General features: G+C 43.9%; 1 pseudogene; it reads right to left on the reverse strand.

Annotated features, from left to right (window-relative positions):
• Positions 1 to 1,380: 1,380 nt before the first annotated feature.
• LOC147440983 (uncharacterized) lies at positions 1,381 to 1,991 on the reverse strand (annotated as a pseudogene).
• Positions 1,992 to 18,685: the final 16,694 nt, after the last annotated feature.

Genomic DNA, 18,685 nt, shown 5'->3' on the forward strand with positions numbered 1-18,685 from the left:
CCCACTATACTTATTCATTATGTACATAATAGAATAAGGGGGCTCACATGTAGAGAGTGAGTTTTAGCCCTTGCAAACACAAGGTATCCTCTTCTCCTCTATTCTCCATTGTTGTACACACTCTCACACGCTCCCGCTCGCGCACTTCATCATCAACCATTAGTTACCTCCCTCCACCTGTTTTATGCCCGGTTAATGAAATCCCATGCAAAAGACGATTGGGCAATGGATGGGCACAATATTCTCGTGCCGCTTAGGATCCCATTGCCATGCCGTCCTTTTCGCCTCAGGTATTTTTACATATCGTAATATTATGACCTCTGGTATTTTTATGTATCATAAGATCATGACCTCTTGGTCCCCCTCAATGATTCTTAGGATTGGTAAGATCATTGGGGTGGCCAACGACCTCTCAATGATCTGGGTTTGTTGGATTATTTTGGACGCTTTGAGGTCAGGGTGGTCAAACTGGTCATAGGCCTCAGCTACGCCTCAAAGGCAGAACGTCTTTGTAGCTTTAGACCCTTGGTTAGAAATAAGGCTAACCTCAAACATATCATTTCGGTATTTTGAGGCCCCTCAAACTTACCATACTTGACCACCAAAGGTATTTGATAGGTCTTACCGCTCGCAAGGTAAAGGGTCATCTTGTACCATCTTATCTCAGATGATTGCAAGGGAAGTAGCACCGTCTTGAGCCAATGGGAAATAAAAGAGTACACAAAACACCTAAGGTTGGGTGAACCTAATGGACAATGACCCACCTCAAAATCCATTCTTAAGGAGCTGCACTGGTGGCACTCTTTAAGCCATAGTAACCTGTGGTGACTGTTAGTACCTCGCCCTTCTGTAGTCTAAGTGGACCAAATCGATCTATTGGCATATCTTATCCACCTCCTTTTAAGGGACCCACCTGAGTGGGTATTCATAGAGTGCAGTGTAGTCTAGAGTTGGCAATGTCCTTGTAGGGGGGGTAGTTCTTAGTGATTTCTTAGCGGGCCGCTCCTTACCCTTTTGACTATCCAGTTCTCTCCTAAATTTCCCTTTAGTTATATAGATCACATGCCCACGAGGCGTTCCATCGTGAAAGGCAGAGATGGCCACCCCAAGTGTGCCCCACACTTCATTGTTGTGTAATAGGTATACCAAAAAAAGGACAAGTAGGACGAGCAATAAGAAGGCCCCCCACCCATTCCTTAAGGCCCTCCCTTACCTTGATGCGAGACACTACCCACTAAACCATCTGGTCCTCCGTCTATATCTCCTTCCTGCAATAGGCCTCCCCAAGCTCCTGATACTGCTCTAATAATTCCAGGGTCCTCTCCATTTCAAGGTGGGTTAGTTGATTATCCAGAGGCTCGCCCTCATTCACTCCCACGGTCAGTTCTTCTTCCAGGATCGCCCCCCCCCCCCCCCCCCCCCCAGTTGGATAGAAGGCACCCTCCTATTTTGGGCTCATCATCCTTTCCCTCCATGTATTCCCTGCTGGATAAAATCTTGAAACTATCGACACCATCCATGCCTTCAACATGGTCGACCATCTTGCAGCCTCCTCGTTCCTATCCTTCCTTGTCCTCCTTAAACTCGGGCCAAGGATCAGTTTTCATTAGGTTCCACATCGAACCAGTTATTTTGTTCTTCTGTATGGGTTCCCCATAACCAAGCCTTAGTCCTTGCACTGCTCTCCCTGTAGATCTCCTCCTAATAACAACGTTGCGATATCCATGTGATCATATAATGTTTTCTAATGCATACCCAAATTGGTTAAATGGGATTGGTTCTATCCCATTTGCATCTACATAGAGGATATAATCCTCATAGAGAGACCCAGGGATTGGCACCTTCTTTGCTCCTAGTGGGATTTTGGCCCCCATGTCATACCTCACTTTTTTTGTTACCCAATCTATCATCCCTAAGAAGTCCACCCCACCTTCGGTTAACTCGTTAAGGGCTTCTACACTCTGACCTATCCGAGTCTTGTCGGGTGACATTCTCAAGGCCCACGTAACAAGCCTGTTGGCGCCCCCCTTGAGCATTTCTATAAGAAAGGGATTGTTGTGTGTCACCATTTTGGGTGTATGTATAAAGAGGAAGCGTCTCCTCCCCCTGCTAGATCGGAGCAGCCCAACACTATGTGCGTGAGAGAGCCCCTTATTCTTCTATCTAATAAAGAATAAGGTGTGTACAAGTAATGGAAAATCGTATGTCTCTAGTGTGTCCAATCGAGGTAAGAGACACACCACCTTTACCCCAATAAGGTCGTTGTTGTAAGTTTTGCATGGTGGTACTGGTCTTGCCCTTGGTGGTGAGAGTTGGTTTTGTCTTGCTCCTTTGTGGAAATTCTGCCTCCTTGGGTGTGGACAATAATACATGCCATGACCATCTTCTCCAAAATTGTAACAATGGTACTCTTGGTTCTTCCTTTGTTTTCCTCTCCCTTGTTGTTGATTTTGATGGTGTGCATGCCCTTGGTGCACCAAATGCACATACATATTCTCCCGCTGAGTAGTGATGAGGCTCAACAGGTCTTATTTCTCTTTTGATGCCTCTTGTGGTTGGATCCTTTGAGTGGCCATTGTAGTCATTAGGTTATTCAGACTGAGCTGAATCCTCTGATTTGTTGGCTCTTGCTTGCATGCACAGCTTCTTGTCTTTAAGGTGGGCTACTTTCACTGCCAACTCATACGTTGCAGGGAATCTCCCCTTTATCATCTCTTTAAGCGGTGACCACATGCCAGCAATGAAACGGTTCTTCTTGAGTAAATTAGGTGCTCCTTCACCTTCTTCAGCGAGGCAATCCATCGCTCCCAAAAATCTACAAACTTGGATTCGTAAGTGGTATATTCTAGCTGATATCCCTGCTTCAACTCTGTCTCAGGAGTTGCTATAACTTCTCTGAGTTAGTACCTTCACCATACCTCTTCACAATGGCAACACATAGTAAGTCACATGCATCCTTGGTATCTTGGGGCAAAGCATTGTACCAAGACATGGCCTCTAGTTTCATCATTCAGTAGAGGGATAATGCGTAGCAATGAGGCATCATAATCCTTTTTGGATACTACACAAGTGAGTTATCCACAAAAATAGTGGTGATGTCTTCTCTCTTCTTGCCACTGAATGTGGGGAAAGAGACAAGTGCCATACCAGTTAATTCATGAGTAGACAATCCCTCCCCCCTCCCGCTTTTTATTTTGGAAATGACTTAGTGGTTCATAAAGGTTTACAAGGGTGGAAAATTAGAGTTGGAGCTAAAAAGACCACAAGGCTAGAATAGAATAAAGATACTTACATGAAAAGAGTGGTAGTAATCAAGAATGGGCAAGATGATGGGATGTGGGGAACTAAGAATTTCGTCTAGCATTTTTTCTCCAAATAGAAAAACAATCTTTTGTTGGTACAATATCTTCCTATCAATGTATAGTTTACATGCATGTGTTGCATAAAACAAAAAGGAAGAACTTCTAGCCTATTGTTATTATCCATGTTGGGTGAAGGGCAACACTTTTCTTACTAGAATTGCATTCCTTAAGTGTTGAAAAGGCGACACCTTCACCTGTTAACCCTCACGGCACACGGACACCCTATGATTTATAAACGTTGTATTATTTAGAGTCAGGTACCGGGCTTGTCAGACCAATAGGAACAGGGTAAGGGTGATCGCCGATGACAGGCGCACTCTAACTGGAATATTCAAGGAGTTAGTTGGCTAAGTATGGGCGCCCAAGTGTGAAATGGGTGAGCTCATATAAAAGCCACTAAACCTAATTTTTACTCATTCTCTCATTGTGCAATAGAAGCCGCTCTTGCTCCATCTCCACCTTCTCCTTCACCATCTCCTTGTGTGTGTGTGTGTGTACGTGTGAGAGAGAGAGAGAGAGAGAGTGTGAGAGTGTGTGTGTGATCGAGCGTTGCGGCGGCACGACGGCGGCGAGGCGGTTGAGCACGGCGTAGCGGCGTCTCCCTCTTCTTTGCGGCGCGGGAATCCTTCATTCGCAACTACGCAGGAAGGTGAGTGACACACCATTCTTCCTTGTGAGCTTGTCTATTGTATGACTGTGTGCTAGGAGCCTTTGTGGCTCGCACACGGCGCGTAGCAAGTCCCTAGCCTTGACATTTTTGGCACTGCTGTCGGAGAGCTGCTGCGCGTGAAGCTCCAATGGCTACCTGTAAATTGTATTGAAGCTATTTTTTATGTAGGGAAGGCGCGGCTTAAGTTTGATTATTGTTGTTATGCAAAAACAGTAGACAAAGACACAATGTTGTTGACCACATTCAAGTTTTCTGTGTTCTGTTAAGCTCTGTTTTGCTAGTTCTATTAAGCTCAGATTTCACCTTACACAGTTAGCATTTCTTGCGTTTCTGCGTTTTCTGCATTTTTTGGTTTGCACTGCACAGTTCTGTCATGTTTCAATTTTCTGCATTTTCTGTGTTTTCTGGTTTGTGCACAGTTAGGCGCACAGTTAGTTAATTAAGTAAGTTAGTAATTAGGTGAACCACTGATTAGCAGGTCAGTAGGTAGGTGAGACAGTAAATAGTTAGGTGAGGTCAACGCGCACCAAAACGCGTACCAAATAATATCCAAAAAAAATTTTAAAAATTTAAATTTTAAAAAAAAAATCAAAAAATAAAAACGTGAGTGAGGGAGAGTTTATAAAAACGGACGGGCTGGTTTGTATAAAAGTGAGATCGGGATCGGGATCATTTGACCCAATCCCAATCCCAATCCCAATCCTTGGCTTTGTCTCTGTCTTATGGTATAGGGTAGTCTCACTCCTATATATATAGGCTAGACTCACAAGGAGGGAGTGAGAAATGTGGGATAAGTCCTACACTCTCCTCTCCTTCATTGCACACTAGGACTTGCTATTTGGAGCCTAGTTTCCCAACTAGGAAAAGACTGTTTCGGGCTTTTTTGGAGCAAAACAGAACCAAACGGTGGGCTGTAAATCACAGCTTGTCCCTCCTAGCGATACGCTCGTTTCGAGCTATCACATGGTCCATTCCACGACACGCTCTAAAAAATCTAGCAAAAAAACAAACAAAAAACACGCAAAAAACTAGTCACAAGGCCTCCTAGAGCAGCTTTTTGACACCTTAGGGTATCAAAAGCACATGCACTTACGCTCTGGGCGGGTGCTAGAACACGAGCATATTGAGGATGCCTCTGTTCATACGGACACCCATTACCCATCCACGATAGGCTCTAGACCCTCAACGGGGACACAAGGTAGCACCACCCAAGACCCTAAAATAGCCGCTAGTGATTCCTCCTCCGACTCAGAAATCATGGAAGCATACCCTACCCAAAACACTGAGAGAGAAGGCCATGCACCTCCTGAAGCTCCACAGCCTAGTACTAGTATGTTTAGCCGTTTCATGGAAACATTAGGTAGAGCTACTCGCTCGGAACCTGATGCAAATGAAGCACACGAAGGGGGTGGGGAAGTGGACTCTCCTTTCACATCGCACGTGGACCCCACACCCCCAAAGAGTGTCCATGTGGATATCCTGCCAACTTCTTACCAAGAAGGCCCTGTTGAGATGCCTCCTTCAGAAGTTCCCTCTAGAGTACTGTTGGTGACAAGTAAAACCACGAGGAGCAACATTGCTTCTACCTCACAAGAAACCGGTTAACACGTACTCTAGAAGGATTGTTCAAATGATCATTGGACATACCTCCACACTGAGGTGTTGACGGATCTACACCTCCGCCTACCATGTAGGATGGATAGAGATTGTACAATCCACCTCTAGTGCCACGAGTATCGAAGATCAACAGAAAATGATCTGTAATGTTATCCATGGCATTATTCAATCAGAAAGGCAAAAACCGAGGGGTAAATCTACTCTCAACTGGCCCCATGAGATTTTTGGATACGAGCAAGGCTCAACAGCCTACTCTATCACAAATGGAGACTCCTCTAATGAGTCCCATGGACCCATCTTACGTCATTTCACCTAGGGTCTCTATGCAATTTGAGCCTCCGTGCGAAAAACTTTAGCTTCCCTAACTTGGCTCAAACCCTCTATTAAGGAAAACACAGTGCTCACTCCAGGGATAGGCCTGACAGAGAATGTACCGATGACATCTACGGTAGTAGCACAGTGCCACTACCTAGTGTCGTAGTACCTAATATGGGGCCTCGACCGTATGTGCCTCTAGCCCCTTATGCACACATGGCCCCCACACCTCCAATTGTACCACTTGTTTATGCTCCTCGAGTGCCACTCCCTAGCCCTTATCCGAGTGGACCTATGCCCGGTTATGTTCCATATCCTGCATCATCCACACATATGCCAAGACCGGTACCCGTCCCTCTCCCACATATGATTCCAAGAGTACCTCCCCGGCCCTGCTCCTCACATAGGTGACTTGGCAGCGTTTGCTCAAACCATAGGTCGATCTATCGCGGAAAATATGCGTCATGCATCTGATAGAGAGCCTAGAAGTAAGGCAGTACAAATTGCCAAACTCACGCAAAAATTCAATGGGGACGAAGATGCTAGAAAACACATTGAAGTGTTTGAACAAGTATGTGATTCCTTAGGGGAACACAACGAACTACATAAGTGCAATGCCTTAAGCTTGGCATTAAGTGGGAAGGCTGGAGATTGGTATAGAACCCTAAGGGTGGACGAGAAAACAATCTACCCTACCCTTCGAAGGTTGTTTCTAAAGGAGTACATACGAGAAGGTGTGCTTTGGGGTGTATCATCTCAGCTACAGAAGGTCGAACGTAAGGAGAGTCAGTAAGGGACTTCATTAGTCGTCTAAAGCACTTAAACTCTCGCTACCCTGTAAATGAGCGCTTCAACAATAACCAACTGCTTGATCAATTCATTCGAGGGTTGAGGAATGAAGGAATCTATAATGGACTAGTGATTAGAGGTATCACAACCTGGGAAGATGTCACTGCCAATGCAATCCAATTAGAGGACAACTTGATGATAGCAGGCATTAGGGTGTCTACTGACATGAGATCCACTAGCTCACAAGCCATTGAGTATGAACCCATGACTGCAAAGCCCATTGCCAATGAGCCAAAGGTATTTGAGACATTCTTGACAGACCTCACCAAGGCAATCCAAGAGTCTCTTAAGGATAATCGACCCCCTCAAAATAGTCACATGTATCCAAGAAGGGAGCAACAATGGTGTTCCATTTTCTTAGGTCCACATAGCACTAGTGAGTGCCCTACGTTTAGAGTAAAATTTAATGGAACTTGCAACGCATGTGGTAGGTATGGTCACCAAGCTAAGGATTGTTTAATGATCAAACGTATGATGGCAAATAGACCACCTGTAGCCTGGACGGATGCGCCTCGAGCTCTTGTATTGATGCCTGCTCCACCTGTGGACCAACTACCGCAACACATGGTCCTAGATCTCAAAATGTTGTACAAGCTACACCGCTACCACCTCCTGTGCTAGGACCGCAGCCCCCGCATCCAAGAGTCGCCCCTATGAACCAAGTGGGTTGCGAGCCATCTAATGCTTATGCAGATGGCTGTGAGGAGGAAATAGACACTAGTATTGCCTACGGACTTGATATATTGGAAGAGTGTCCTATATACTACATGGAAGATTGTTGGGGGCAAGTCAAGCCGGTTTATCAAGCTGCTGCTCTCGCATCCAGAGGTCAAAATATCAACACCCAGGCTAGGAGGCCACCTCTTCAATGCTACGAGTGTGGTGGACCACATCGGGCAGCGGAGTGCCGTATTAGGCTGCAAGAATGCTGCACAGATGCAAATGAATCAAGGGAGCACGTCTGCAATGCCAATACTCACATGTAATCGTTGTGGCATAGATCACTTGATTGCCAATGCCCCTATAACCCAAATGCGCCTAAAATCACACCCCTAAATTTGGTCGAAATTGCTAGTGTGACATCGCCAATACCACCCGTCGCACCCGCTTATGCGATTACACGGTCCATGCTTCAAGGGCCAAGCCATATCCTCGAAGAGAGAGATACCGCGTCAGTTATCCAAGCAAAGAAAAAGAAGACACGAAGGAAGAGGTCGCAGAATACGGGAAATTCAAAGCCAAGTTCCAAAACAAACATAGGAACAGGAGATGACCCCGTGTATATGAATGACCTCGAGGATGATTCAGATTCAATCGAGACAATGGAGACTAGAACCAATACCACAAAGGGAAAGACCGACAAGAAAACCGTAACATGGAACCAAATGAAAAACCGAATAAGAGAAAACCATAAAGAGCCTCTGAAAACACCACAAGTGTTTCCAAATCCAATCCAAGACCCCCAAGATAAACCGCAGGGGCAAAAAGGGAAGAATCGTAAAAAGAAAATTGGGACGTACCCAAACCCAGTAGACGAGATTGAGCAGGTGAAACATCTAAGAGGTTTAGTGGAGGAGACTCAAAGGAAACTAGAACCAGAACCCATGCATGTCAAAATTCATGACACAGTGTTTCCCACGCAAGTGTATCCACCCCACATGAACCATAGACCGTTAGCCATATCTAGTATCATCCAAGAAGGGAGTGAGGACGGGACATCAGAAAGTGAGCATACACCTTTCTTGTTGGAAAGGATGTTTAACGAAGGAATACCTGATCCCATTGAGGAATATGAGATTCCATCCTCACCAGTTCCTAGTCAAGGACCTACACCCTGCAAAATGCCAATGAATGTTGCCAAACTAGTGGACTTCATGTCTTCTGAGGTCCGAACCACGATCATAGCAAAGCTGTATGGAGATCCTGAGTTATTCCTTGCACTTCGAGCATTCCTTAACGGAGAGCTACGAACGGGATTACCGCAGTTTGCGCAACCAAATAGGCCTGACTCGATTATGATTGATGAGGAAAATCATGTGCAATCACTTGACTTATATGGACACGAGTCTGTGATCGAGGTACCCATTAACGAATTAGGGCAGTATTTTGAAGGCGACGAGTCTAATGCGACCCTACCCATCACTACCAAGGGATTAACTATAAAGGGAATTCTTGATGGTGGTGCGGGAGTTAGCATCGTTACAAAAGATTGTTGGGAATCCATAGGAAAACCCCGCCTCAGTGTTACTAACATTGTGGTAAAGATGGCAAATGGTACCATAGCCAAACCTATGGGGATGCTCAAGGATCTTAAGATCAAAGTTCTAGGACACAAGGTACGACATACGTTTATTGTAATGGATTTCTCTAAACACATTATGTCATATGAAATGATTTTAGGACGACCATTCATGAGGGAAGCACAAATGGTTCATGATTGGTCTAAAAATCATGTCTATTTGCAATTCCAAGACTCTGTCCTTAGAGTGGATTTGGTGACTGGTAAGGTACACCCCTTAGGGAGTAAAACCATTATTGATCATCGCTCTGACACCACAGTTCACTCGGCCCTACTACAATATTGTTACACTTGTAAGAAAGATACAGACATTGGCCAAGATTCTCCTTACATGGATGTGTTACCGGGTATTACGGAATCAGACAACGTAGACTGGGTACACCTAGCTGCAACCATAGATACCTGGGGAAATAGAGGAACCACTTGGGTCACACCAGAGGGGGAAGAGGTACCACAAATTGCACCTCTGAACATGATAAGTGCCATACATGTATCTTCTAAGGGCAAGGCAATTGTAGACCAATCTGACAGTGACACCGATAGCTCAATAGAAGACTTTGACCAACACGACTCAGACACGGACTTCCAGAGTGAAACGGATTCTGAATCTCATGAATTAGAGAGTGGAGCAAGTTCAGAGTCAAAACATTCGGAAGGACCGAGCACATCAACCGATGATAGCTCCTCCGAGAGTGAAGAGGACACCAACGAGGACTCCTTTAGTGAGCCAGATCTAAATGCAAATCAAAAGCAGGTCTCAAATAAGAAAAGGAAAAACGTTAAGAGGCGTCGATTTGGAGCCAATGTACGTGCTAGGATAAAAAAGAAGAGATCCTCAGCAGAATGGCTCAGTTATATAGGAGCATGTGATGCTCATCGAAAATTGGTAGACGATTGGGGTGAATATCTCCAAAATGTTATGTGGTGTAGACCACGACCCCATGACATAGCCCAATTAGAGATCATAGACAAGCCAAAGTTGAGCCGCACTGCAAGGCGGCGTCAAAACCAAGAGTTAGCTCGACAACACAAGAAAGCAGAAATAGAAGCACAGACCAAAGCACAACCAGAATCCACAGACTTGCATCCTGCACCAGAACATTTCAAATCTTACACCACAGGGGAAGCAAAGGTTGTGTACACAAAAGCCCAAAGAATACCTATCGATGGGAATAATGGAATCTATGATGGTCCGGCAATAGTTAAAGAAATAGAATTAGCCACCCCGGTGAAGAATCAAAACCTGTTTTTATTGCCCAAGACCTCACAGAAGTTGAAGAGGCGGTCCTCAAAGAGCTTCTCAAGGAATTCAAGGACATATTCGCTTGGACATACCATGATATGAAAGGTGTTCCACCTTCTGTGGTCCAACATACAATCCCTATGATTAGCACTGCGAAGCCCGTACAACAAAGACCCTACCCGATGAATCCTAAGTACGCAAAGATCATTCAAGAAGAACTAGAAAAGCTTATCAAATGTGGGTTCATATATCCTATTGAACACTCTGAATGGGTGTCTCCAATAGTTATCGTGCCAAAAAAGAATGGGAAACTCAGGGTGTGCGTGGACCTCAAAAAAGTTAATGCAGCTACTAGAAGAGACCATTACCCCCTACCATATTCCGAACATGTACTCGAAAGAGTTGCAGGCAAGGAAGCTTATAGCTTTCTAGATGGGTACTCAGGCTACAACCAAATCACGATAGCGCTAGAGGACCAAGCTAAAACTGCCTTCATCACAGAATTTGGGCGTGTTTGCATTTTGTGTGATGGCTTTTTGGCTTAACAAATGCCCCTGCTACATTCCAACGATTAATAAACACTGCTTTTAAAGAATATTTGAGAGAGTTTTGTGAAGCTTTCTTAGACGACCTTTGTGTTTACTCTTCTTGAAAAGAACATCTATCATGTTTGCGGAAGGTGTTTGAAAAGTGTAGGTTATATCGTATCTCATTGAACCCGTTCAAATGCCAATTTTGGGTCAAGCATGGAGTTATTTTAGGGCATATAGTATCTAAGAATGGTATCTCAACCGATGAGAGCAAAAATAAAGTGATTCTAGAGTTACCACCACCAACCAATTACAAGGGAGTTCAAAGGTTCATGGGACACGTGGGTTATTATCGACGGTTTATTTTATTTTTCGCTGAGATAGCACGTCCTTTGTACAAGCTTCTCATTGAATTTAAATGGACTGAAGAGTGTGACCAGGCCTATGAACAATTGAAGAAAACACTAGCAAGTGCTCCGATTTTAAGGACACCTAACTGGGATGTCATTTTCCATGTGCATATTGATGCATCAAACTTTGCTATTGGGTGTGTTCTCACTCAACCAGGAGAACATAAATTGGACTATCCCATTAGCTTTGCAAGCCGTCAATTGAACGATGCTGAAAGGAACTACACCACTACAGAGCGAGAAGGTTTAGCAATGGTTTATGCAGTAAAGAAATTTCGCTACTACCTTCTGGCAAACAAGTTTGTATTTTATGTGGATCATCAAGCGTTGCTGTATCTGGTAAACAAGCCATGCTCCACAGGAAGAATCACACGATGGTTGTTAATTCTTCTGGAGTTAGTTTGATTTCACGATTGTAGTGAGACCCGGTAAAAGGCACGTCATGGCTGATCATTTGTCTCGCATACCCAATGGTGAAGCCCCTACAGGAGTTGATGATGAATTACCCGATACTTCCCTATTCATAGTTGAGACTATGCCTGAATGGAGTGAGAACATTGTTAACTTTTTAGTTAATGGTTTTCCACCCAAGGAACTTCGTAAGGATATCGCTCGAAGGCTAGTAAAAGAATGTGAACCCTATTGTTTGATTGCTGGAACTCTGTATAGACTAGGCAAGGACGATATTCTTAGGCGTTGTGCCCGCGAGGATGAATATTTGTATATCTTGCAAGAAGCACATATGGGCATAGCAAGGGGACATTTTTCAGGAGACCTGACTGCTAGAAAGGTGCTGCAATCAGGCTATGGTGGCCAACTTTATTTAAGGATGCATCACTTTTTACAAAAGGGTGTGATGAGTGCCAACGTTACAAGACCACACAGCGGACAAAATGCCCTTACTCCTATTAAAGTAACCCAAAGGCTATTGGTGCCAATCAGACTGATTGGTGCTGCAACATGGTGCTTATTTAAGGATGCATCACTTTTTACAAAAGGTGTGATGAGTGCCAACGTTACAAGACCACACAGCGCAAAGACAGAATGCCCTTACATCCTATTAAAGTAACCCAACCATTTGAAAAATGGGGCTTAGACTTTGTAGGTCCAATTAGTCCCGCAGCTCGCAACACTCAATCTCGATATATTCTAGTTTCTACGGACTATGTAACAAAGTAGGCTGAAGCTAAGGCTTCACAAAAAGCTGACGCGGGGACAACAGCTAAGTTTCTTTTTTAGAACATTATCACAAGATTTGGTTGCCCTTTTGAAATTGTTAGTGATAATGCTACACATTTTATAAATGAGGTAATAAGAGAGCTTACCACGACCTTTATGATATCCCACCATAAGTCTACACCTTATTACACGCAAGCTAATGGACAAGCCGAGAGCACCAACAAGACTCTAATCTCTATTTTAACCAAGACGGTAGAAGCTCATGGCACTGATTGGGATTTGAAGTTGACATCTGCTGTATGGGCTTATTGTACTGCTTGTAAAGTGGCTATTAATTGTACGCCATTCAAAATGGTATACGGCCAAGAAGCGGTTATGCCTTGGGAGTTTGTCATTCCTAGTCTTAGGGTAGCTTCGCAAGAAGGATGGAATGGTAACCCCTTAACCGAGCGTTTGTATATCTTAGAAAAACTAGACGAAGAGAGACAGTTGGCTGTGCAAAATGCTCTTGTGGAAAAGGATAGGAGAAAGAAGTGGTTTGATCGCCATGTGAAGGACAAGGACATCAAAGTTGGTGATAAAGTCCTTATGTATGGAGTACGTAAAGAGAAGAAAAATATGATGGTAAAGGACCATATAGAGTATGTGAAATTACCCCACAAGGTACCCTTCGTGTGGAAACTCTTGATGGAGTTAAAACCATTGGATTCCTCAATGGGAGTAAATTCAAAATATATTATGATCCTTTAAGCCAAGAAGAACTACGGGCCATTCATCAAAAGAAGGCCGCCAAAGCACAAACCGAGTTAAAGAAGATACAAGCTCAAGCTGAGGCTAAGGAGCGACAACAACGTATAAGACAAAAACGAGAGGCTAACCTTGGAGTCACAAATGCATGCCACGTGGAAATCGAAGAGGATTGGTTGGACTCTGACACACCTCTACGATACCCTATTGAGTTAAATAGTGCCTATGGAAAAGTGCTATATAACGCTTTATTGGACACGGGTGCTAAATATAATCTGCTATCCTATGGGGTGTGGTGTCAGTTAGGGAAGCCACCTCTATCTGAGAGTATTATCCAAGTCAAGGGTGTCAACAAGAAAAAAACTACGGTTTTTGGAATCTGGCACACTTCTGTCAGTTATGACAATGGAATTGTAGCTCAAGACTTTTTGGTCATGCCTACTAGAACTATGGAGGGTAATATAAACCTAGGACGCACGTGGATGATAGCCACCAAATGCACTATCGATTGGGGGACTGGGGGTGTCACAACGCAAAAACCAACTCTTATCCCTACCACTCAAGCCATAGTCCCTGAGATATTGCCTAAGGAAATAAAACCCAAGACATTGCATGTCCAGGAGGTTGAACCATACGTCCCCATAGCCCAACTCTATAGATCTTCAACTGATGTAGTTGAAAGAAAGCTTGAGACACACAAGAACCATCCTAATATAACAAAGAAAGCATACAAGTGGGTCCCTAAAGCTTCTTTAGTAACCATGGATGATGCTAAAAACAAACGGAAGCCTCATAAGAAACGTCCCACTCGCTCCAAGAAATGTAAGAAAACGTGACGCTGGATTCCTAAACGACTATTAAAAGCCCAAGGATACTATAAAGGAATGATCAAATCTGGGTGCCCAACGTAAATTGTTACTCTTACCTGTCACCTGCCCATGTAAACCCAATCTTGTGGCTCCAAAACAATTGAAAATCGTGGGAAAGGAAAAAATCACGGAATGCGACACACCTGCTCCAGAGCTAGTTTGGGTACCAAAGAAAGAACGATTTGTTCCACCTAGCTCAGGAACAAGAAAAGCAAATGAAGCTTCTTGCTCTTCATGTAGTTCCTATACGGAAATAGAAGCTTCGACACAACCTCCACCTATTATTGACATATCCATACAAGCAAGAAAGAGTTTGCACCTCCCGTTGTAGATTCACCACCTCCAACAATGTTGCAAATAAAATCATGAGAGTACCTTACCACCCTTGCAACTAGATGAAACACATAGGGTGATCGAAAACTATTGGTTAAAGCCTTTACCATAACAACTTGGAACAATTGGTTTCAAAAGGTGACGACATCATTCCAAAAAGTATGATCTACCCAAGGAAGGGGGGAGTGTTTGCTGACATCCGTCATTCACTTGCTTCCCTCTCAACCTTCCTCCCTGACCTCTCATCTCCAATCTTAGGGAATGTATATATAAGGCCTTATACTCACAAAAACAAGATAAAAAAGTAAAAGAGCAAGAGCCATAACACAAAATAATAAAAACAAATTATGCACAAGAACACGACCCTTGTAATATTTGCATCTAACCATCATCTATTTGCGTGTACAGATATGGCTAGTACGCTAGAGTCATCCACTCCTGCCTTGGGTGAGAGGTACCCTCGTTACTTTTCACAAATGTTTCACATGGTCTTTCCAGTGCTTGCATGTGAATGGGATTTGATAGGTACGCTAGCATGTGAGAGGAATTTTGAGGAGTTAGAATGGCTGATACGTCTCTTGACCACGTCTGATCCATACTTAGTAGAGAGCGTTTCTCCCATTGCACAAGCCTACCCTTTTGACCAAGATGACTATAGGCGTCTAGTGACCTTCTTAGTAAACATGGGCACCTATGATGAAGAAGAAAATTTACATGACTACACAGATGGCACATATGGTCTCATGGATGATGACTTTGTTTATCTCGACGACGAGGATAGGGGTTTAGCCTTAGGGTTTCCCCCCAACCTCTACAATATCCTATTCCCTTGACTCTTTAGGGGGAGTGCAAATAATTAGGTTAGGGTTCCTTATGTTTTTTGTTGTGTTCAATAAGTGTTGGTACCTTTTCCCACTAATGTGCCTCCTGGAGGTATTCCTTTTGTTTCCTAGTGTGTACAGGAGCATGTTGATGTTGATAGGATTTGGACCTTCATGGAACCTTTCTCTTGTTCACACTTCAAATCAAGCGTGACCATCAACACAAACAGATGTTTTATGTCCAGTAACATTGCCCTTATCTTTTTGCATCCATGTTTGTCTGCTTTGATTGTGATTGGTAGCATAATATTCAGCGCATTTGCTTAGTATCAAACATTTAATTCAATGTAATGTTTTGTCATAATCACTTGTCTAGGTTTAAAAATCAAGCAGTCCGACTAAGCTAGTTTGACCAAGCTAGGTATTAGAAATCTTCTCTTAATACCATGGGGAATGCCTTCCTAATAAGCAATGGTTACTTAGGTTCTTAATCCAATTTAAGCAGCATTGTGTGAAATGTACTAGGGCTTTCTAGTGGGCTTAACCCTATTGACCTATAGCTTAAGTATTATAAAGGGAGTTTACTAATGTGATGAGCCTGGGGAGGGTAACAGTGTTATATGACCCCCCAAAGTTACAAAATTAAAATGTTGAAAATGAACAAACAAAAAATCAAAGTGCCACAATGTAAAATTTTAAGCTGGAAGAGAAATCCCTGCTTAAATTGGTACTTCACTCACATGTATCGCCTATGGTACTAGAGCCCTAGAGGTTCCCAGTGTGGGCGCTTTTCCTTAAAAAGCAAAAAACCCAAGGCATACAAAATAAGCACACACATCAAAATTGAATCAATGTGAAAAGACTTTGGGGGGTCAAAGAAAAGGTAATCAGTCAGGCGATGATTTCATGAGAAATTCCTTTTATCGTAGCTTAACTACAAGGTCTTCTAGGTATAGCCTCTAGTTAGCCCTCGAACATCAAATACTTGGCTCTCGCGATTAAACAACTTAATTGACCAGAAAAAATTGAGAAGTTACCCATGGTATTAATAGTTAAGCTCTAGTGCCTTTTGACCGTTAAATTAGCGACCCCGGACTTGTTTAATTTTTTACCTTTACATCTGTTTATGCATTTGATTATATTGCAATTTAATGTTTATTGCTGACAAATTGTCTAAAATTCTGTTACCAATCAATTTGTCTGTCTATTGCATATGATTTTTAATTGTATATGAGAATGCAATTACTATGGCAATGTTGTTTGATTTTGCAGTGATTGAAGAAGGCTACGCACATCCATGTCAACTGCTCTTCCATCTCGACGAACGAACTTCAACTGGATAGCTTCTGAGGACAGAATCTACATCAGGAAGGGGGGCATGTTAACCCTCACGTCACACGGACACCCTATGATCTATAAACGTTGTATTATTTAGAGTCACGTACCGGGCTTGTCGGACCAATAGGAACAGGGTAAGGGTGATCGCCGATGACATGCGCACTCTAACTAGAATATTCAAGGAGTTAGTTGGCTAAGTATGGGCGCCCAAGTGTGAATGGGGTGAGCTCATATAAAAGCCACTAAATCTAATTTTTACGCATTCTCTCATTGTGCAATAGAAGCCGCTCTTGCTCCATCTCCACCTTCTCCTTCACCATCTCCTTGTGTGTGTGTGTGTGTGTGTGTGTGTGTGTGTGTGTGTGTGTGTGTGTGTGTGTGTTGTGTGTGTGTGTGTGTGTGTACGTGTGTGTGTGTGAGAGAGAGAGAGAGAGAGAGAGTGTGTGAGAGTGTGTGTGTGATCGAGCGTTGCGGCGGCACGACGGCGGCGAGGCGGTTGAGCGCGGCGTAGCGGCGTCTCCCTCTTCTTCGCGGCGCGGGAATCCTTCATTCGCAACTACGCAGGAAGGTGAGTGACACACCATTCTTCCTTGTGAGCTTGTCTGTTGTATGACTGTGTGCTAGGAGCCTTTGTGGCTCGCACACGGTGCGTAGCAAGTCTCTAGCCTTGACATCACCACAGGGATCTCCACCTCTTGTTAAAGTCCACATAATCCTCTATACCGATTTCAAAATAGACTGGGCAGGAAGAGTCTACCTCAATCGGCTTTTCATTTTGTGTGTGGTAGTGACCCTTGGGTGGTCATTCAATTGAACTCTCCAGGCCTAGAGAGAGCGTGAACCCACTTGCTTCCACCAAATGCTTTAGGCTTTGTGGCTTGGACTTCATGGTTGATATAGTTCATGACTCTTCTTTGATCGTTGGAGTAAAAACCCTCAGTGCTACACAAAATCTGATTGATGTGAGAGTGCTGATGTGGTTCTCAAAAGAAAAACTCATCATCCTTTCTCCACCTACGTTGTTGACACTCATTGATAGAATATTTTGGCTAATAGCAACAGTGAAGACACCTCATAGCCCTCCCCCTTATTGATCTTGATTTGCAATTAGCACAAGCCATGCAAGATGGGGAGCTTACCTTTTGGATCTTAATGAAGCTACAACATGGCGGTAGCTCTGATGAAGACCTTCAATGCTTTCGTAGTCTCCTCTTCTTCAATCCTCCAATTTCAAAACTCTTGTAGCCACTTGTACATGATTCATGGCATGTATCACTACTCTTTGTTAACTGAAGGTCTTTGCAAATCCCTCCTCAGTGGGGGCACCAAATGAGAGACAGAAGTGCAAAAAGGACCCTGTGGTCTCCACACCAAGACTATGCATGATGGCTGTTGGCGGATACGCCGCGACGGACGTCAGCACAACGAGAACTCACCTAACAATATTTGTCAGCTTAGGACGAAGCTCGACCCGCAGGCACGTGGAAGCAAGCATAGGGTGTCAATCTACACTCGACCGACTCTCGACTAATTCCTACAGAGGTCTCTACCCAATGTCTAAGCTACAGCCTTCAGGAGTGCATAAGAGGAGATTTCCTACAACGCTTCCAAGAGCCAAATACCCATCAAACGTTCTCGAAACACCACAGAACCTGAAGGAGACCCTACTAACACCAATAGGTCGCTCTCCCTAAGGTCTATGAACCAAAATCCCAACCCTAAACACCTGGTGCAAAATCACGTAGGATGTCTGGCCAAAATCTACAAGTCGTCGTTTCCAAAAACTAAAGTGCCTAATGTGTAGCTCTACTCAATGCGAACGTGTGGATATGCTAAAATGTAAAAACGGACAACGTATGCTCACCAAATCACCAGATGACGCTCGTAGGTCGAGCTCGCAAAACCAGACCGTACGCCCGCAATGTAGGTATTGGCGCATAGCTCTCGCCGAGGGCAACACGCTGCACTTCTCTATACTCGACTCGGACCACCGGTACGTGCGTAGCGTCAAGATGAAACTCTCACTCTCTCTCGTACACAGTACGCTCACTCACAGACAACACTTTTTTAAAATGACAAAGGTTTTTTCATTAAGGTCAAAAG

This window comes from Adiantum capillus-veneris, chromosome 15 (assembly GCF_014529385.1).
Source record: "Adiantum capillus-veneris isolate H3 chromosome 15, ASM1452938v2, whole genome shotgun sequence".
Classification (NCBI taxonomy): Eukaryota; Viridiplantae; Streptophyta; class Polypodiopsida; order Polypodiales; family Pteridaceae; genus Adiantum; species Adiantum capillus-veneris.